This window comes from Fopius arisanus, unplaced genomic scaffold (assembly GCF_000806365.1).
Source record: "Fopius arisanus strain USDA-PBARC FA_bdor unplaced genomic scaffold, ASM80636v1 scaffold00122, whole genome shotgun sequence".
Lineage (NCBI taxonomy): Eukaryota > Metazoa > Arthropoda > Insecta > Hymenoptera > Braconidae > Fopius > Fopius arisanus.
The window spans coordinates 88,153-111,839 of NW_011887861.1; the positions used below are offsets into that span (position 1 = coordinate 88,153).

Here is a 23,687-nt window from a genome sequence, read left to right on the forward strand (position 1 = left end):
ACATCAATTTCAAATATTCAATTATTAAAAAATGATAAATGTGAGTATTTATTTGGAAACGAATGAACTACACCGAAAGGAAAAAATATGGAACTGTCGACTTGTTTGAGTTTCTCATGAAAAAATATTTGTTTTGAGAAAGTTATTTGTGGAAAATCATTGTGAAATGTCCACTGGATCTGATAAAGGAATACAAATTAAAGAATGACAATTTAAAGCCACAGTGCTACAGTGCTATTTTGAAATGAACACTAATGAAGAATAGTATAATTTCAAACAAAGAAATGAAATAAGTCTATTTCATTGTTGCTCATTGTTTGATTAAAGTGAATGTAAATTAATGTTTGACCCTAATGATCCACATGACACTTGACACTACCAGGTAAGTTTACATAAATTTGCATATACGTCTGTGCTTGCCTCATTCTGTGCCTTCAACCACCCAAAGCAGCACAAAAGGGATTGGGGAGTCAAAAACTCATTTCAATATCTGCCAACTATTTCTTTCTTTTCTCTTGTCTCTTTTATTTTTCAACTCATCCGATAACCTCAATTGGCTTTTACAAAAGCGCATTCCCATGTAAAGGAGAATAAGTTATTCAGTTTCATCGAGAGGTATTTTAACGTCCAAGGGGAGAAATCGAGATGGGGGTGGAGGACGAAGATAGATGAAAGATGATAATGTTTGGCTTCTTATTAACGTGTAGAGTTTGAGCACGTGCTTAGAAGTTATGGAATAGCAGCCCAACAACTGTGCCAGCTGGTGCTGACCTTCACTTTATTTCTTGTCTATATAATGCTGGATGGATTATTACCAAAATCCAACGGGTCCAATGCGACATATGGCGATGGTCGGCTAGACCAGAAGGGATGAGGGATTAAGATTAGGTTGAGAAAATTAGTGCCTCAATGCTAACTCTCCGAATTTCTTGGAAGTTTCAAATAAGAAATAAAAATAATGGGAGAAGGATTAATCCATGAAATAATAATTAGGGAGTGGTTTTTCAAAAATTACTTTAGGAAATTGTGATATTAATCTTTACATCGTATGCTTACATCAGCCTTCCAGAACGTGCTATTTCATCGGTTCCAATCGATTAAAAAAAAATTTTTTTTTTTCGTCCCGATTAATCGGTTAAATCATCATTAATACAAAATTATACGGTTTGTTACACCGAGAGAATTACTTCCAGCAAGTATATTTATTTGGATGACGAAAATTATTTCAGGGGAAGTGAGTTTTTTTTTCTCAGGGTGAGAACTTAAAAAAAAGCTTTATGTTGATTTTTAGTCACTCAATATGGGGTATGAAAATATTTCAAATAAAGATTTATCTAACTGGGAAAAACATAAAATTATTTATTAATGATTACACTCATAGGTTTTACCTCCTTTATTCAATTGTACAAAGAAAAAAACTAAGGATGTTTAACCGATAGCGATAATAGTCAATACAGTCTACTTTTTTTTTATATAATAGCTGACAGTATGAACTATACGCAAGTCATAGTCTGACCCCCAATCCGTCCATTTTAACGAAATGATAATTAGTAAAAACACCTGTCTGTAAGACAGAGTCTTAAAGGAAAAGGGCATGCGTTAGCTTTGATTGAAAAGGGCACTGGGATACGCACTGAACATCATTTTAAAAAATTCACTCATTTACTTGACAATATGGGGAATAGAGAAATTCGTGATTAATTTCTGAGAAGATCTGAAAAAAGTGGCCAGCATTACGATTCTAAAATATTGACAACGTTGCTCGTACAGCTGAGCAATGTCGGCAAGGTAGATGACTATAAGACAGTGATTGCAGAGCACCTCACTAAATGCGGTGTTGCACGATCAAAACTCGAACATCACCACAGTAGTCAGCCATACGTCAATATATATAAACATTTTCCATATTTCTGCATAATTTGAACCGAAACGTGCTTGTAAATTCATAGAAAACATTATTTATATCGTACATAATTGATTTCAATTTTTTAATTTTATTTTCCTACACGGTTGCTCACTTGAGCGGTTAAACATCCTTAAGAAGAATTACGTAACAAATCATGTTGCCGTGAAGTAAAATTATTATTTTGAGTATTTTCATTAAAATTTGAAAAGTCTGTGGGACAAAAGACTAATTTCCTTGTAATGTAAATTCTTCGAACTGTTAATATTTCCCGGTTTTTGAAAAAGCAATTCGGTAACGCTAAATAACCTAAGATACCCTCACTAAATATGTTCATTTCTCAATAGGTTTTTATAGAAATTGTCGCGTAATTTTTTAATTGACAGAGAAGGCAAAGAAATTTTTAATCGTCAAAGAAAAGTTACGTTTTGACTCAGAATAAAAAATTTTGTTTCTTCGCTATGACAAATTCGCGAATTACCCAAGAAAAATTCTGGAGAATTAAGCGATTATTTTTCACTATTCGGCCTAGGTATTTGGTACACAACTGATAATTTTTTGATAATTTCGTCTCTCACCCATATATATGAAAGAAAGAACTATTGAATCGAGTTAACCAGTCAGTGAAATTGATATGTTGTATTTAATTATGGTATTCAGAAAATATTCATGAAATAATCTAAATTGCCTTGTGTTTTTCAAATCTCTATTCAATTCGATCGTCTGAAATTCGAACAAAACATAATCCTCTGAATACAACTCAAGCTTCCAAATTAATCAGATATTTCCTGCTTGCTTGCGGCAAACAAAGGAGTTTCTTAAGTTTTCCGGAAAAATTTCCAGACTGGAAAACTTGACGCGTTAATTTGTTTGTAACGAATCTATCGGAAATATTCCGATAATTGAAAAAAACCTGTTGTTCAAGTGAAAATAGTTGACATGCGAATTCTTTGAATACGCCCCAGCATAAATGAACACCCAACGGAAAAATTAAATGATTTTATCCCCAGTGGTCGCGTGATTTGGAATGTAGTTTCACCCACGAAAGTACACGCTACACTCCTTGCGTTTAAATTTAGCCATTTTAAGACCCACACCCGGTCTATACCGCTTGCCTACTTTATGGTGTATTTATGCGTTTGCGAGAAAGGGGAGTGAGCTTATAACCCTCACGTTCAAAAGAGGGTGGATTTGAGGGTTTCGTTGTGGAGAGCGCATGCTCAAAACACAGAGACGTGACGAGACTCATGCAACAGGTGTAGGATAGTTTTCATCGGAAATGTTTAACCAACAGGTCCAACAGGTAGATGGTATAGATAAGGGTGAGATAAGTCTTTACAAAAAATATGAGAGAAACGGACAGTTGTGTAAACAAGTCACTCAGAAAAAACAACACTTTTCGCTAGTATCACCTTTTTTTTCTGATTTAACGAGAGATTTACCACTTGTCTAAAGTTTAAAGTTCAAGGTAAAACATCAAAATTACTTGCAGAAAGTAATTATATTACATGTAAAAAATAATTGAGATACTTGTGGAAGATAAAAAGTAAGGCTTTTCGCAGGGAAATCAAATTTGCCTCAAGTAACATTTGGTATTGACGAAGAATACTTTTTTTCGAAATACCTTCCTTCCAAATTTATTTTGAAAGATTTCAACCTGACACTCATCAATCCCCCTAAACTCGAGAATCAACTAAAACTAATAAATATTTAATGACAAACAATTCATTATCACTCCTAGCATGTGGTAATCGTGTTTGACTTTATCACTAACGAGCCATACATCGATATCTCGACTTTGTCATCGCCACTTCAGATTTTTCCTTATCACCAACAAATTATCATTCTGGACAAACGGCGACTACAACCAATAAAAACAAAACATTGAAATCTCTTGATCTAAAGTGTGAGGTCCTTCAGGAGGTCTTATCTTGGAGAATCTGTAAAGGTTTTGCTCTTTTGAAGACGTGTCCAACCCTTAAACAAGGCAGAAAATTTCCGAGAGAAGTTTTAGTAGAAACTTGGAGAATTTATCGTTTAGGGCAAACAGCATGTGTTTCACCGAGATACAAAACCACGAGTGTACAGTGGCGATAATGGACAAGCCACGTCCACTTCCTGTCAAGTGGCCGCACAATCCAACCAAGATTGGACCTTAACAAATGCATACATTATTACGAAAAGATAACAATGCTTCAATTGATGTGATTCAGAGAAAAATTCCATTTTTTTTTTCGTTGTCTCTTGTCCCTCTCGTAATTAATGCTTAGCGAAATGTAAAAATAGATGAATTCGCACTGCTTAATTATGATTGGCCTTTGATTTGACAGGGTATCCTGTCATAGTTTGTTTATGGATCTATTTTTTTACGACAATTTACAGAATTATCAATGATTTCTTTACAATTATCTATAGCATTGAGAGTTGCCTTTGCTTTTCAATTCCTTCCACTATAAAATATTTTCAGTAGAAAAAGTTACCTTTTGCCAGGAGCAAATGGGAGGCAAATGTTGAGGAAAATCTCTGCAACTAATGCAATTACTCCGAAATATCATGACTCTTTGTAAGTGTCGTTATCACAATATTGATAGTGGCAACATTTTTTTGCTGAATGTCAATTATTTTAAGAATTATTTTGTGAAAAGTTGTTCTTTCTTTTTATTATAATTCTTCGAACTTGCGCCGGCGCATTCCCCGGAAATTTTGATTTCAATATTAACAACGATTCGCATTGAATTGCAATTTATGCCAAGGAGATTGTTGAAGAATGATAGAAAGATCATTGTCATGTGAAAAACGTATCCGCAGCACGGGCCGCACGAATTCTCAAGGGGCAAGAGGACACGGGGGACATTTCGATAGATGTGTGTTACGGCGGCATCAAGTGACAAACACAAACTTCTTAAGTATTAAAATAAAAAGAAAAACGACAACGAGAGGGAACGGGGAACGGAATTTTAGAATTCATCTTTCCAGTCACGTATGCGATCCGTTGGCGTTGCGCTCCCCACGATGAGCTTGCCAATGAATTCATCAATACAAAATAATTCCGTGGATCTTAAAGTCATGAACAAAAAAATTAACGATGAAAGTTCAATAAATAATTTATCATAAATTATTCGAGGAATTCATTAAAACTACTCGGCAAATATTCCGAAAACTTTACTTCATGCATTTTACTTTAAGGAGAAACTTTCATTCTAGAAAAAATATTATTCCTGCCAATTAAATCTATTAGTGCAAAATGCATGGATTTGAAAGGGGAATTCAAATGGGGGATTTATGCGGGGATTTTCGGTATTCAATTGCCTCAAGTGTCGTTACGCAGCAAAAAAGTTTTTATCCTATGAAGTGAAAAACATGTTTCGTATAATAACATTCTTTCGGCATTTTTCTACACAAAACAAGTTTCCAAAGAAATTTTTGACTTCCCTACCTGCAAGGTATGCATTTTATTTAGAAAATGGACTGATAATCAATTTGAGATATGATTTCAATCTTTATAAAGAGAAAATGAAACCCAAATGTGCCGTGGTGAATTCATAATGGCCGAGTATAAACGTCCCCACTTGAAATTGGGTCAAATCGGTAATAACGTTATATACCGAAGCAATCAAATACATTTTGATATGATTGACTGATTCAGAAATCCAACCCAGCCTTAAGAACCATCCAATAATAGATACTGATTGCCATGAATGATGCATTGTTTACGGTTGGGTACAACCACAATCCTATCTAAATCTTATCTAAATATTAACTAAACAAGATTATTCAATTCAGCCACGAACAGCTCTCTGCAATGACCTATTGAATATAAGAACCCAAATGTCAAAATTTAACTAATTGATTCAAAAGCATCAGCTAATTTGACATTCATCTTGATAACCAGTCATTTAATTTAGAAAATGAAAAAAACATAATAACATAGCAATACTAATTGCTATTATGATCATTATTATAACAAAAAGTATAATATTCAAATTGTTGAATAAATGAATTAGAAAGTAAAAATTTTAATTTTTGTGGTTTCTTCATTGGTGGTTTCAGTAAAAAAATGTTCTCGTGGTATTTTTTTCAACACCGGGTGTCCCCAGTGTACATTTCCGTTGTTGCCCTTCCACCCTCAATCCCCTTTAGCCTCCTCAGCACCCGTTTGATGCTCCATCGAAAAACGTGCTGGCGCACGTGCGAGCCAAAACTCGAGGCCCTAATTTTATCCGGCGTCACTGCCAGGCATTAAGTTCTAAAATAAAAGTAAACGACACAAACCGTTCATGCGACACCGGCCGTTCAATATGTGTAACGCGTGCGGTACCCAACGGAAGTAACTCATAATCATTTGAGAAAAAAAAATTATATTCGTCTTACGCTGTTTAAAAGAACAAACAAAAAATTCTATATCTGTCATCAATCAATCTGTTGATCAGAAAATTACTGCTGAGAAACACCATATAACAATTGTTTTGCAATTTGCTTTTGAAGCAAAAAATCCACTTGACTATTTTTTTGAAATCTTATAAATATAATTATAAGAGTAATCTTAAAATTGATCAAAAATAGTCTGAATTTTTTTATAAATTTGTATTTACTTTTGGATTTCAATATTTCAAATTAAATTAGGAGAAGGTAGGGCAAGGTGAAATGATAAAAAAAATGTAAGTTTCAGCAAAAAAAAAAAATAGAATGAAAAATTGAAATCACTATTGAAATTAAAATATCATCGAAAATACACAATCAAAAGACTTCAAAAGAGAGAAATTTTGTCTGAAAGCCGAAATGTTCAGAATACCAGTACTTGACTCCAAGTTCCTGAAATAACCTATCGGTAAATACCGATTTAACTTGTAAAAGTATGGAATTATAATTCCACCACATACAGTAATACAATCCAGGTGACAAGGAACGAAAGAAAGTAATTGTATTATCTGCATAAAGTAATCACAGTGCTTGTAAAAAGTCCTGTTGATACTTGCGGAAAGTAATAATAACACTTCACAGCAGATAATGATGCTTTGAACAAGGAGACTAAATCCTATAAAGTCGCATTCGTCAGATTCCCTTTTTCCGTCCTAGGCGTGAAAAATACTATTTTCAGTGTATGAGAGTGATTTGAATTTTTTGAATTTCTATCTGTGACGTGGCTTAGTCGTGTAAAGTTGAGCCACGCGCCACCTCCCTCTCCCTTATCCGGAGTAAAGACAGGAAGTGGCTAGTGCTTGGGACTTCACCAACTCAATCGACAGTGTGCAGGTTGCATTAGGGTCGTCCCCTCTTCCTTCCATCGAGTCTCAAGTGACTACTCGAGATGAACATCTGTCCCACCGAGAGCAATCCTCACCCAACACTTACATCCTCACCATACCAACAGTCACGTTCGCGTGCCATAAACGTACGTCAAACATTAATCCCAGTCTTTCAATGTCAAAGTCAAGAGCTCCCCCAAATTCTCTTCATCAAAATCTCCAATAGGGACTTTCAGTTCTAGAGCCGATGGTGATTCAAACATAAGAGGTCCTCCTCATTTTTTCGTTTGCTTTTACTAAGAAAACTGTCCAATGAGTCCAATATTGACAGGAACAAAATATCTGACCCAAAGACGAGAATAATTTTGTTATGGTAAGAAAATACTTTCTCTAACCAAGTCTCGTTGAATCGATTCATTTAATTGACTTTTATTTTTAAACCCAAAATATTGGTCTTTCATCTGTCAAAGAAGACAAAAATCTCTTGACTAATAAAATTAAAAGAATTATCATTTTCTCTCAGTGTTATAACATTAAAATTACAATATTGAGTGCCTAATAAGTGGGTCTAACAAGAATTGGACAAACACTACGACAATTGATTTCAGTGAATTAATTATCGCGATTTTGAAGAGATAGAATTTTCCTGGAAAAAAAATCGTCTCTTCATTGTACACAAAAGGAATGAAGATCAGTGGTCAAATGTAATTTTCCGCCTGGAACCTACATGGATGTCGAATGGATCGACTTATTCTCGTTTTCTCAAGCAAAAGTTTCAACAAAAAACGCTTTTGGGGAGATAAATGGTCTCATTACCTCTGGGCCTGCCGAACGACTTCATGGCCTTGATTCCCATTCCGATGTGTTGCGTCTCACCGCCGTAATCGACGTACATCGGTAAATCCCTTTGTCTCGATCACGTATCAACTTTTTATTATCATCAATTAAATTAATTAAATTTATCACAATTATTATTTTTTAATTATCACAGACAGTAAGTCATAAATTCCAGCACTCTCCACAATCCTTCCAACAGCACAAGACGAACTCATTACCATATTCAACACTCTTTACTTCAACCGCTCTTGGTTTAGTGCTTTCTTCATAAATAATCAAATTGATTAATATTCGTCAATGAATCTGTTTATCCCATCTTCGTAAATCGAATCTTCAAAATCTCCTGAAAATTTTCTCCTGTCACGCATTGCCACCATGTGTTTGCAATCAATTCTCAACATTCACGAAAAGCCCGTGACCGTTAATCTATTTTCGAATGTCAAATATATTTTTCGCATTGAGAGCAAAAATTGCGCAATGGTCCGCCGGTTAAACACTTGGTAAACTCCAATATTTTCCCCCCAAAAAATTTAAAAGTCCTATGATACCCTTCGAAAGATGGCAAAGAGGGCGCCGTTGACGTTTCCGTAACGCAAATAGTGGTGGGGGAGAATAGGAACCGACACATGCAACCACTGACGAACGTATTGTCCCCAACATCCAACATCCGTTTTCCACTTTCAATTAAATCCTTCACAAGGCCCACTACGTTAAAAACATTAAAAACTCCTGAATATTAACAAATAATTAATAAAATGGTAAAAAGTCGAAGAGACCCGCGCACCATCTCACGTACCACGGGTAAATGCTGGGTAAAACCGTAGAGACACGCGTGTTGAGAAGGCGCGAAGGGCAGGAAAGGAGTTACAGAAAGAGACAAGAGGGGAAGTTGTACGATTGTGGGGGGATAGAGAGAGAGCGAGAGATGATGTGTTTTAAATGTGAGGTGGAGTGGTACATAGTGGGGGGGAATCCCATATTTTTATCTAAAAAAAGTCCCCAATACAGTTTGAACAAAAAAACCATAACTGGTTACATTTTTTAGGCAGAATTCTCTCCTGCGGAGACGAAAGGGTGTAAAAAAATAAGGATGCTATTCTTTGAATCGACAATTGTACGAGTGAAAATAATGCGCATAGCTGGTTGCGCAGTTGTTGGATTGATGAGAGAGAAAGGGGGAGGTGGGCTTATTATAGGGGGAGTGAACGCCGAGTGTTGAACGAGGATGGCTAAAAGACGTTTCACCTTCCTTTCCATTCTCGCTCATTTCGGTCTATCATTCTCTTTCTCTTTCTCTCTTTGTTACTCTATCCTCATCTAGCCTTGGGATTGACGCGGAGTTGGTTTTATGAATGAAATATCCCTCACGCGAGTTCACAAGGGAATGGTGGGGGACGCTAGCAGCGCCACTCGCCTCTGCACATGCGCACTTTTACAGCACCTGTTCTCCGGTCTGGCCTGTTCGCTGGCACTTGGTTTTTTTTTTACCTTTTGTTTTTATTCCTTTTTATTCTTATTGGTCTTGTTGTTGTTCTTCTTCTTGTTATTCTTGGTCTTGGCGGATCTACTCGCTCTTGCGGGTGAGATGCCGCGTGTCACGTGTCTTCTGTCCTTGTTGGGGGGGTTCGCAGTGGGGGAAACGACATCCGTTTCACTTCATCAAATGTTGAAACGGGAGGTTTATGAATGGAGCAACCATCTACTACTTTGAGAATATACTTCCATGGCTTTTGTTGTTATCGTTGTTGTTTCATTGGTGGAGATGCAGAGTGGGGCCGATCATTTTAAAGGAGTTGAGTTCACTCGATTTGACAGTTTTTTCATTCTACTATATGTATCGGAGGAGTTTGGAAAGTTGCCAATCATATTCCAAGTATTTATTCTGTATTTTTGGCTCGACTCGACCTTTTTTATTATTGGACCGAATCGAGGGAATGATTTTCTTCGGGTTGAACGAAGAAGCGTCTTTTAATGTTTATGGATACAGATTAATTAAGCTGTTTTGTTAATGTATTAGGAACTAATGCATTTAATGAAAATTACCCTAATTATTTTTTTAGTAGTTAAAAATAATCTACAAATGACTTCTTCCCGTATAAAATTAGTAGCGGAATAATATTTAAATTCTTGTTTTTTCTGTTCACTGGTAGCGCAAATGAATAAGTGCAATGGGGATAAGTGAGACAATTTGATGAGAGAACGATATTAACGGATGCCACTGTCAATTTCTACGGATAATAAATAGTTTCGGACAAATACAAAATGTAAAATAAATGTGTGAATGAAGGAAAGGACGGAAGTTTCCTGTATACGCTAGAAGAAAGGGAAAAATTATGGTAAAAAGTGTCTTGTGCAGGGATTGGAGTGGGGAGGACACTGGGGAAGGTAGACGGCCCCAGGCTGGACAAGTTTTTATCCGGCTACTTTTTCTTTAACTTTTTAGTTTTTCTTGGGCTCGTTTATTACAACTAGGAAATGTGCCTTCAGCCCCGTTCGCATAATACACTTGATCGCACTCAAGAAAGTTAAGTTACACGATCTCATATAATATTCTCGTTAGAATGAAATACAGGTGGATTGCGACAATAAATTAAACCATTTTTTCAATAATCATTCTAATGAAGAAATTTAATTTCCAACATAGTCGGAGAAACCAATCTAAAAAATGGAGAGAATCAATTCTCATTATTTTTGCAATTGAAAAAATAATTGTGAAATTCTGGAAATACGACTTTTTTCATATGGATTCTTAAAAAAACAGTCCTCTTTTTTGAAATGTGACGTCACTTCCTGGATCGTGCAGATCGATGAATCGATCCTGCGACCTACTCGTGACTTCCGTCACTCCCGTGACCCTCGTCTCTCGATGTCCATGAAACTGAACTTCCGTTCCCTCATCTCACCTTTCACAAATGAAAACTTTTTTTTTCTCCAAAAATTTTTCTCTCTCTATTATTCTCGCACGCATTATTATGAAATTAACGATAAACTCATTCGTTCGTGCTCCATCTATTTTTTTTAGGTTTGACTTTGACTTTCTCAGGAGGGCTCTCTGCCATCTTCCGTGGAAGTGCGTGATCGAAAGAGGAAGATAACGGTTGGATCTCTCAGGGCGTTCGGCTTCCGGTCTATCATCTTCTCGGCCTATCCTCTCTTCGGTGGTAAAACGGATACAAAAGTCAATAACACAAATTGATAATGTTATCTCCCGTTAATTACATGAGCCACTAACTTCTTCATTTACTTCTATTATATCTCATTAAGGAGAGATGGAAATTGTCAACTGGACACTAAATAATTAAAGCGAGAGACAGTCGGAAATTGAGAAAAAAAGCGAAAATGAAAATCATCTCATCGTCAGTTCTGCCGAGAATTTGTAAAAATATCAATAAAATTTGGTCCTTGTAGATAGCTCACGCCACCTTTTTCATGGTTCTGTGATAAAACTCAAGTGGAACATTAAAAAACAATCAGAAAATCTCTTTCAACACATCTACAAAATAATAGAAAGAGAAAGTTGGTGTATTTTAACTGTTTACTGGCCTTAAAGATCAGACGTCAGGGACAAAAGTGGAAAATATTTTGTTGTATAAATCACAGGCATAAGTACACCAAAATTTTTTCAAATTAGCAACACAACTTTTCGGAATTGGACCAAATATTATCACCCATTTTGCTGATAAATTTCAACTTTTACAGATCATTTGTTATTCATTTTAATCGACTTAGCTTCCACGTTTTTACGGCCTGAAAAAGCTACATCGTCCTATAGCTCTCGATTTTGAAGAACAATTAATTTTCTGATTTTATTTAAAATAAATGTGAGCAATAAATTTTATAATACAAAAGTATTAAATACATAAATTAGACTTGAATCATTTCTGTGAGAGATGCATCATATGCTCAAGAATTAATTTCAATTATAAACTCATTTACGAAAAGAACTCGACGTAACCAGTTTCACTCCTTTCCTGTTGAATTATCTCTCCGAATTAAATACAATTTTTTAAGGTCACACGATAAACTAAATATTTGTCAAAAAATGCCGCATGATTTTCTTCGAAGTACGCATTTTCGGAATTCCCTGTTAGTCATTGTTTTCAACGTAATACATCTTGTTCTTCTGTCATCGACTCCCACATACGGATGTATGCGATAACGTCACGCGCCTTTAGTACAATGTTTATTGAGCGAGCCAATACAAGCAGTTGGGTAATAAGAATTGAAAGAAGAAAGGCCAATGGTCGTGTTAATTTGCTGTTTACATGAGTTTAGAACATTCGAAGCTGAAGGTGAATTACATATGTCGTGATATTTTCCCTTGTAAGGACATCTCAGTGGGGATTGGAGGAAGAGCTGCACCTGGCTCAGTCTATCGGTTGATCGATCAGGATAATTAACATGGCATCAATAGCTTGGTAATTAGCTACGGTGTCTTAACGAATCTGTGAGACGCATTTACATGCGAACGCATAACGGTGAAATCAATGGCGATCAACTCTTGATTATGGCGCCATCGTGACGTTGCATGATGCATTAATGTATTCATTAATTAGTCATTGTTTTATATTCACAATAAAGGGATATTTCTTCTCAGGTGAGACACAAATCATCGAGACATAAATTTCTCTTTTTATTTTGTCTCATGATCAATGGTAAGAATAACCAATCGCAAAACTTTCAGTCGGAAGTGAAAAATAATTATAGGCGAGAGAAAATTAATTTAGATCTGGACATTAAACGTTCCATAATGGTGTCACTGATGGCAAGTTTGCGAGCTCATGTTAACCCCATGTAAAATGATAAAGCTGATGTGATTGTTGGTTGCAGGGCAGGAAGGGGTTTGATGGTGTCAGTCATACGTAGTAAAACGTAGTAAGACGACCGGAAGGCCTAGGGGGACCTCAAAACGAGTGAGAAAGAGTAACCGGAAGTGGCTGTAGGACGCGGTACGATGGATCGGGCAAGGGCTTAGTTCGAAGAGGAGAAATAAAAGAGAAAACACGGTGAACAAAGACCAACGAATCATCAGGCTATTTCGGGGTCTTGCTTGTGTGAGAGAGCCACAATCAGAATGCAACAAGTGGTTTTCACTGTCAATCAAGCCCTATCCGTGTAGAATCCATGTATTTTACGTAGTTCATTGATGGGATTGTCAATGTCTTTATGTATACTCTGACTGTATACATGTGAAGACAACCTTAAGGTATTTCAATGGAACAACAAAAATCGCTGCGTCAAATCGAAATTTTGACAAGCCACCTGTGATCACTTCTTAATTATGTATGACCACTATGATTATTGTTCAATGTCAATAGCCTATCAAGTGATCTTCTCTTTGGCTAGGACTGAATCTCAATTTCAGGAACCACATTGCGGAGAAGTGTTGAAAATAAAAATGCCAGCAAATTTTATGATGTCACATGACAAAAATATGACCGTCTTACTTTATGACGGTTATCTCGCACGTTATGGTTATATATCTAATTAATATATATATATATATTATCTATCTTTTCACTGGAAAAATAAATTAAAAATAAAAATAAAATAGTAAAAAATTGATGGAATTCCACTGAATCTACGTGGAGTAAATAAAAAAATAACGAATAAAGGTTTTTTTAAATATGTGAAATTGTAAATTGAAATTCCAAAGAATGCAGATAAAAGTGAAAATATTATTTCTCACTTTCTTCTGGCAATTCCAGCCATGATTTCTCAATAACTATATATTTTTTTTCATGCCATCAGAAAAAATTAGCGTGATTTTTATGAGTAATTAAATCTGTGACTTTGTCCTTGTAGAAATAACAAGAGATGGAGAAAAAGGGAGCATTAAAAGTTTGAAAGACAGATAGCATTCGTATGCAACTGGTCAGCCGTGTCGGAGTAAGAGGCTTGGTGGAGAGGCTCAGGTCTCTCTACGACGAGTTGGTACACGAGAAACCTCCCATTCACTGACTCACTTCGTACTCCACAACATTATTGTTAGACAACTGGCCATTTCCGGCGCTATCGCCTTCTCTACGTGATTCCCATATATTTTTCAACAGCTTCATCCTCATAAACAACATCACAGTTCAATATCAATGACACCGAAACATAAATTGCCCTCAACTGGTGGATGATCAACCCCGAGGAATGAGAATTATCGTTACAGAAGCTATATATAAATAAATAATTGTTTTAATCATGCTAGGGTAACGAAAGCATCTGCCCCGACGATTTTTCATTACGTAACGGACTTTTGCTCGCCGAAGAAAACGACGGTGAAGTTACCGAGGCATAAAGCTTGAAAGACGGTCCCCTGCCCCTTCTTATTCATTATTTTTTCCTTTTCTATATTTTTCTTCAGTCACTGGGTGCACTATTTTATCTTTCCTTTTATTTTCATGTTATGCGCTGATATAATTGGATCATGTTAATTTTCAACCCACTGACTTCTATTGTCTTGTCGGTTGATTCTTGTTCTTCACCAGAAGAAAATTATCACTCGATCAACAATATTCAAATTATTATTAGAGTTTCATCATTCTGGATCTCTCGGTGATGACTTTGCAGATGGCAAATTGAGGATTGTCTTTTGGATTGGTACTTTTCAGTAGATGCTGGGAATCCTTTTTTAAAAAATAAAAGTGTCGTTGACATTATTGCTGTTTGTATATTCAACGACTCTAGAAATAAAACATTCATAATTTTAGCATTGATAAAACTCCAATAAAAATTATTTCTACAATGAAAGTGGAACATCGCATCCTCCCAATAATCTGAAACATTTGCATTTTCACTGAGATTGTTATCACCCATTTGAATACATAAATTTTGTAATTTGTAACTCCACTTGCCAATAAATCATAAAAACTATAAAACCAAAACTACCGGAAAGATGAAAAATATTATCGAAATCATAAATTCCCCTGGTCTTTCTTTCCAACTGCATTGTTAGAAGATGATACTTAAGTTGTCAAGTAAGCAAGATTAAAATTTCTAATAACTACAATTTAAAATGAATTTTCGGAAAATTGTACATTGATGAATCAGTTAATTCGTCGAATATTCAAGTAATTCCCAACTTGGAAATCCATGCGGTTCCAAAAATTTCGAAAGTGAGGAAAATTCAAGATTGCGTTGAACAATGAAAGACTGTTTACCATGAAAAACCAAATTTTTATGAATTTTCAACATGAATAAGAAATTCAGTAAACGTCGTCAATTGGAATGGAACTCAAACTCACATAGTTGAAAATTCAAATGACATTGTGACTGAAATTTCTAACAGTATGCGTGAAACTCTCGAAATGAGAAGCAGACGTATGATTATTAAGCATTTTTCTCTCAATTTTCGTGATCAAATTTCGGATATTGTTTGTCTGTTATTGTTTGTGTGTATTCCGATATGACTGTCCCGAGAGTCGGAACACTGAGAAATCATTTTCTTTCTAAATTTCCATATACGTAAGAGAACTCTTGACTCCAGAAATGCAATATTTATCCTTTCTAGTGATTTCGAAGAAATTCTCCATCAGATTTCAATCATCACAATTACATTGCTCTACGAAATCGTCATATTATATATCAACTTACATTCATGCTCTCCATAATGCTTAATATTGAACGAGACGTCCGAATCTTTCACTGAAGGAAATCTAAAATTTTGACAAAATAAATCATCGTCTAGATCCAGGATAACATGATTGTCATAATTAAAATCCCAAGTTCATTTAAATTTCACAAACAATGAAATTCCCGAAATACGAATAAAATACTAATGATGCTCTTAAATAAATGTAGATTTTACTAAAAATAAATTTTGCCTCAATGTGACCAATTGTCCATAAAACTTCATAGTTCTTTTCAAGATTTTCCTGCAAGAGTCGCCTCTCTGGAACCGACGTAGAAATGGAAGACGAGCGCTAGACGTTATAATACATTGGAAGAGCAAGAAGAAGAAGCTCGTATATATGCGGTATAAAGAAGGCGGAGGTTTCTGAAAGTAGTGGGGTGAAAAGAGTTGGCGAAAGAGTTCTGGCTGGGTGAACGCGCGTCCGGTCATTAACGGAGCTTATCTACATGAGCACACCTCGAACTAACCCAACTCATCCTCACCGGCTCATTCTTCTTCGTATACACTATTTCCACCAATAATTTTAATTTACTCTATCACCAATGACTCAATAATGAGCCCCAAAATTTCCAAAAGTACCTTCAACTCACCCGCACTTTGCGCGTAACCAAGACACCTTGACTTACCTGGAAAAAAGAAAAAAAAAACAATAATGAATATGCCTATGAATATGGATAAGACGTGCAGATAAAACTCCGAGCGTAAAATAGCCTATAGACATTGTTTTCACGGGTGAACAGTAGTTAGTATTTTTTTTTGCAAGAAAATAAAAATTACTGAATATTCATGCCGGGGGTGAATGTTACATATTGCAGTAAAACTGTGGGTAAAACACTGTTTTCTATTTTGACGGTGATAAGTTACGTTTTATGAACTATTGAGCTTAATTTGTGGTAAAGTTTTATTGGGAATTTTGTCTTCACTTTTGTATAAAAATTATTCTTTTTTCTTTAATAGGATTCATTAAAAAAAAACTCCATCTTGGCTTCAATTGAGAATATTCTTGAGTCGAAAGGATTCAGAACGCAAATTTAAACATATAAGACAGTATTTCTAATATGGACCATTTTCATATATATAAAATTTGTAATTTTTTTCGTAAACATTTTTTCTGATAAATTTCTAATCAATCCACCCTAAACTGCCATGACAGTTAGCAGGAAAATGTTTTTCAAAAAACCATAAAAAGTGAAAAACCGGAATCTGTTAAAACAGAATCCCCCATCAGACATCACCTGAGTAGATTTGAAAACCCGATAAATAGACCGTAATCTACAACAAAACAGGACATTGAAATTCTACTGATGTAAATGTCTTTGTCCTTTCCTTTTCGATGAGTGTTCAACCTCCTCGGAAGGGGGAGTGAATTTGAATGACTTTTGCGTAGTTGTGGTGACAAGAAAGATATCCATGGAACACCACATGAAGAGGGGACAGTGAAAGAGACAAAGATAGAGGTCATAAGCAAGAAGTGGAAGTACGCTTGGGTGCTCCCGCCGTCGAGCCACAAGAGGGGTTTGAGGGTGAAGGGAAGAGGTGAAATACAGAGAACCGTCGGTTTAAACCTATCGAATGATGCTTGGAGTGGGTGCGCCTGTCAAATAAAATAAAATTAAGAGTAAACGTTGAGAATGAATGAAGAGACACCAAGGTTCTATGTTTTTGTCCGGAAAAACTCCTCTGATAGATTTACTTTTACATCAGCGATGAAACGTCATCAATGACCGATTGTCAGGGCACAAAAGTATCACCGTTATATAACCGTTATTCAAAATCACACCTACTCTTGTCACGAAAATAGGCAGATAATATTTTGTCTTTTAATAATTATCTATGTAGATGTAACATGACCATCATTTCCTTTAGCGTTTCAAAATTCTGTCACGTTTTGTCATTCTTCATCACGTGATTCAATAAAAATTAAAAATTTTTTATATTATATATATCATATAAATTTCTAATTACTGCCATATACTGAGTATAATAAACTTAAAAAACATGACAACGGTGCGATTGATCTCTACCAAAATCTAATCCACTCCAAACTATGTCAAGTTGTCCTTTATTAATAACGTCATTCATATTGATGTCATCTGGATTGTCGATATCCTTTTTGCAGATTTCAACATGAATCTTATCACAGGATAAAGACAGTCAACGCTCATCCTGAATTGAAAGCTTGGGGCCAAGGGACCGCTTTGTTCGTAATTAAATCGGGCCAAATAGAATCGTCTGATTTAATCGCCAGGAGGCAATGGAATTGATTCTACAGTTTTACAATGGAAATTCTCAACCCTCTGCTGTGACTGATGAGTATCACACGACGGCACACAAGAGTTCTGGTAATAGAGGTGATTGCCCCTGGCAATCATTACTTCCATCCAAGCTATAACTAGCCTCGACACTTGCTACCATTGGATGTGCCCTCGAGTGTAATTAAATGCACACGAATTTCTGCTTCAGATGATTCTGAAAGCTCAAGTTCGATTGATGCGAAAATCTCCTAAAATTGGTCGATTTTATATTTCAAAAAAAATTCAAATATGTTTTGTCCCTTTTTTTATATATTGTAATATATTCAGGAGAAAAATATTAAGGTTTTAAATAATTTTGATTTTTTCTTACAATTTGATACTTCCACTATGAAAAAACTATGGAACATTATAATTAATTATTGACTCATTATAATTAATGGTTGATTCATCTTCACATCACATAAGAAGATTCCATGTTATTTTTTCGAATTTTATATGAAAAGGAGAAAAATAAAAAACTGTTTGATGATTCTTTTCAAACATGATGGAAAATCCCATAATTCCCCACCATAAGGACCAGCAGTCTCTCTTGACAAATTAAGTTCATCCGAAAATGTATGAGTACTATTTTTGGTAAATGTATAGTTCAGGTCCACCAAAAACAGTAATCATCGAAATTATCATTTCTTTGATGAATAACTCATTCGTATCCTCTAATTGAGCAGAAAATAAAGTGAGCAGAGAGGTAGAAATGACAACGAGATCAATACATCGAACAACAGTCTTGAGGTCAACTCTTGTATACCTATAATTCCCTAATAACCCTCCCCTCCACCTCCCCCCGCTGCCACTATTGACACGACGAGTGATTTATTTTATTGAAGTATTATATTTATTTTGAATTGCTATAGAAGGGTAGCGGCGGAAAAATCGCTCGCCATGTCCAATCAGTGTTCGTAGGATCGAGTGAGATCAAATTCAGAGTTAACAGTGATATCTCCTACACTAAATGCTTCCGGATGAAAAGGTGACCAGATTCTTAATCAGCAATTGGAAACCCATACAATCCGATATATAATAACTAAAATGGCGTGATGAGCCTGGACTAGACTTTTTTTTAAAAAACAGCTGATGATTATAATGTCACTGAATCACTCCTTAAATCCAATAAATATCAATCACCATAGGAATAATGTTTGTGAATAGTATTGCAAGCGTTTATATCTTTATTCAGCTCTGCATAAAATGTCAACGGTCATTTTGAATACTCTGAATCGTTTATTTATTATATTCACACGTATTTATTATCACACCAAAAACCACCAAACAGCTCATTGCCCTCACCTTGAAAATGCCCCCTCACCCTATAATCAATTTAAGTGATTAAACAGAAACCGAATATAAAACTGTGGGAAATACCGACGATTAAACCATCCAGGGGGTTGCTACTGTATGTATATTTAAATGCCATGTGTTACAGGTGTTTAACAAAACGAAAAATGCGTGAGAAATAATCCTTGCAGGTGCTAGCCCCTCGGTTATTATAACGTTTCGTAAACAACCATTACTGTCTGATATTAATCCTTCGGACTCATCCAACATTGAATTTCTTTGTCTTCAAAAACTCACGTTCTTGGTGGAGAATAATGTTAGTTAAAATATCAACGGAGAAGTCACTCCTATAATACATGTAAATGCCATGAAAATGTTCTATTCTCTAATCTTTTTGAGGCAAAATGATTTTAGGAAACGGTAATTACGTTCTAATTACTTTTGTGATAGCCCATTTTAAATACATAGTTTGAGATTATTCAGATGATTTCAATTTTTTAAATCATTTGAGAGCAGAAATCTTTTCGAGGCATCATTATCAATAAACTGATGAATCATCCTGACATAGGGTGAAATATTGCTATCAACTGATTTAGTTTACTGAATCATTGGCCGCGCTCAAGCAATATGAATTTTAAGAACAACTCAGAAAGATGAGAACCATTTTTTAGCATTATTTCAAGTTTGAAAAAGCAGCAGACGGTAGTTTGAAGGCAGACGAGACAAGGAGAACACACACTGGCGTGGGAGCGAATGCACGCGAGCTCCCACGATATAGCATTGTGCGTGATACGCATCTACGTCATTTACTCCGCCTAACCCACCTTCCACAGGTTCTTTTCAATTCAGCCGCCTTTTTACACACGCTATACCCTGTAATAGTCCCCATCTTGTTTGTGAAAACAAAAAAAAAATATATGTTCTTTATTTTTGCTTCGGACTGTTCGTTATTCGGCTGCACTCGGAATTGTCAATCTCATTCTATTTAATACATTTCATGATTTCATTTCAATTTTAAAGCTGTCAGGTTATTCACAGGATGAAAATTCTAATATACTGACTATGTATATCAGAGTGATGCTAATTATGCTCCATGATAGTCACTGTTGGTTTTCGGGGATTTCAGTGGCGGTTTTCTTATTTAAGTGAGGATAGTTTATAGCCACATGTTTTTGGAATTTTCCTTGGTTGCAAAGTCAAGGGAAATGACTAAAGTTCTCCCTTAATTTTTACAATATTTGAATATTTCCTAATATTCAAATATATTTCAGTCTCTTCACTCTTCACTCTCAAGTCTTCAAGAATTTTCAGCCGAAAAATATGAAACATGAATGTTGTAGAAGGTGAGATTTCCTTCTATAATACTATTCATTCAGCTATACTATAGACAAAGGGCAGAGTTTGCTCACAACACTGAAGCATGAGGTTGAAGGGTAATAATACAGGATTGTCATACATTGTATATAAAATTAATAATAGGTGTATATTTATAAATATTTATTATTCATCATCATCGCTAACGCTATTATTGGGATCAGTTTTCTTTTCAAATCAGACTCATCATTAATTTTCATAATGATTGACCCACTGGTAATCTCATAACTTTTTTTGTTTTTTGTTGTGTGTCGAAACTCGCAAATTTCAATAAGTGGATTACTTCTTGTGATTCCCCTCTGCGTGTTTTCTTCCAATGTATGGTCATATCTCTGATTGGTCATTGAATTAAACGGGGAGGGTTGAAGCTTAAGAGTCAAACATTAAGTTCCCACTTCCAGGCAACCATTAACAGTTAATCTTAAAGTCGATAAAACCAACGGGTTAACGATTGATTATTCTGGTCACCACTATACAAGGTTGAGGTAAGGTTCGAATAGCATCAGAGATAGATTTGAATATTGTTGAGATTACCCTAATGACATCTGCACTGCCACCTAAGAATTGGTTAATGGTCATCTCAACATTAATCGATGGTCATATTGAGGTTGATAAAAAAATATAAATATGTATATAATAAACGAGTAAGTAACGTACGGTACAGTATGAAAATAAAGCAGTGACACAAAACGTTACGATGGTTTTTTTTATTGAGGGGCAGATTGTGATGGTGAAATAGATTCCTTCTGTTACTGAATAATCAAGAACTAATGTAACCTGTGAGATACAATGAGGTCGACCAGCTCGATGTTCTGGGTTTAATACCAATGACGTCACTGTGTCACGGCTCGGCGAGCACGAGTCGCGCCATTAACATCCACACCAAGAGACGTACCAATCCGAGTGGCACTTAAAAAAAACGGCAAGAATGGAATTGAAAAAAAAACATACGAAGAGTGAAAGAATATGCTTTCCGGGGCAACATGAAAGTGCAATTATATACCTCTACAAGTATATGAGGTCCATCGTATTGTGTCGAAACTTCATCTTTTTTTTTATATTTTCATTTAATCTCCAGACGTTCCTCCCGGAATTAATTATTCAGTACTTCCACTGTCATGCCGTTTATTATTCATTTTACTTACTATGCCAATCTGCTTTTTTTTCTTAATTGGAGAAACTTAGTTATTTCAAATTAATTTCGGAAGTTCTGATACGTGAGATGCAATTTGATCGAACTCACAACGGTTGTTTATACTTGTTATGACCTTTATTGCCTAAAGAGGGTAGACGGTATTCAATGAGTCCAAATGGATGAAATGAAATGATGAATGATTTATCGAAAATGAGCTACTAGAGAGTCTCAGTAGCTTAATCCCGAATAGAGCATCATCTGTGTGAAATCTGAAGGTTATTCATTTAAATTCACCTCAATAGCTTTAATCCTCATGGAAAAAATATATATCATTAAATAAAAGGGTTTATTTGATAAATAATCACTTTATTAAATGAATTAGGACCTGATGAATAAATAATATATATATAAATGATAGGATGGATCCGAGTGAAGGAAAGAAAGATAAAAGAATGGTGGGATTGACAGAGACGATCGGACCCGAATGTGATTGAGAGGAAGGAAAGAGCACACGATTTGGCTATAAAATTTTGAAGAGTGAGCAAGAGCAATGGCGCGAGCTCAGTTGAGGACAGACAAGAGTATTGTCTTTGTGTTCTCGAGGTTATATTAACGGTTACAATATAATGGAGTCTGGCTGATTCTTGGGTTAATGGGCTAGGTGTGGAGGGATGTATGTGGCGTAGGTGTTTTTTGCCAGGCGTGGTGTGAGAAGTACAGGCGGGACCTAGCACTGTTTTTCCTCTGGTTAGTGTTGGCAGAACAAGGGGTCACCGCAGGGAGCGCGAGTGTGGCTTTGCGTTGGTGGAACGTTGTGTGGAGGTACGGCATTATCGTCGATTGGGTGAAGTTAACTCCACCCGCGGTTTTATCTTCATCCAACCTGCGCCCACGCGTCTTTATTATTTGTTAGGTGAATTGAAATGCCAATTAATTAATCACTAAACGCGGAAAATTGAATAGTCAAAATTCCTAGCTCCAAATATGCACATAGTAGTTGGCATAGTTCAGTAAATATTACTATGGGCATGGAAATGTGCTCACTATGAAACATCATAATGGTTATTGTAGGGGCAGTAAATATTACTGTGGACATGGAAATGTTCTCACTATGAAACATCATAATGGGTATTGTACACTCCGCGATGGTCACTGAGAAAAAAAATTTTTTTTAGCCAAGAATATTTACTAACCACAAAAAAATATATTGGGCATTAGTAAGTCTTATGGGAGTATTTACACAGTCATCACCAGGTTTACTGGTGGAAAGAAAATAGTCTTGGCGAAAATAATTTTTTTTTTCAGTGGTCAAATGGTCTACGGATAATAAGTAATAGTTAGCATGTGACATGTATTGAACATTCCTATGTTGATGTAGCAACTACTAATATGTTGCCGGATGGTGACATGGTAATGATGAGTATGGTGACATAGCAATCGTTATCATATGATACAGCTCTGGCAATTTAGAGAAATCATTTTTGAAACATAATTTATAGAATATTTGCGAAATTACTGTGGCGAAGTGATAAAGGCTGTTTGTCATTTAATAAGGACATTATTTAATTATTATAATTTGATTTATATAAATTTAGTTCTGCGATTAATTACGTGCTGTTGGTTGTTTATGGAACATGAAAAATAAAATGTTCAAACAAACTGGAGAGTCATGGAAAATATTTCGATTGATGAGTGAAATTGAATCAAGTCTTCTTTAGGGAGGGATTGTTGTAAGAATTGGGGAATAAAGTGAACGGCGAAAGAATTGAATTCAAAGTCAGAACCTTGAGGCAAAAACCCAGAGGGTAAATTCGATAAATTTGCTACATCTATCGCACATTCTTCTTCAATCTTTCGCAATATCGTGAATAACTTCATTTGAGCCGTGTTTGCTTGGCAATTTATTTCCAAATCGAATGACAATATCATGATCGTTTGATTCGATTATGAAAGGATAGAAATATTGTAAGAGTTTTGGAGG

At 35.5% G+C, this 23,687-nt stretch overlaps 1 protein-coding gene across 1 annotated transcript in view; it reads right to left on the bottom strand.

The window, feature by feature from the left end:
- pnt (pointed) overlaps positions 1–23,687 on the bottom strand; it is a gene marked incomplete in the record, with an annotated part of 100,355 nt that overhangs the window by 34,168 nt on the left and 42,500 nt on the right.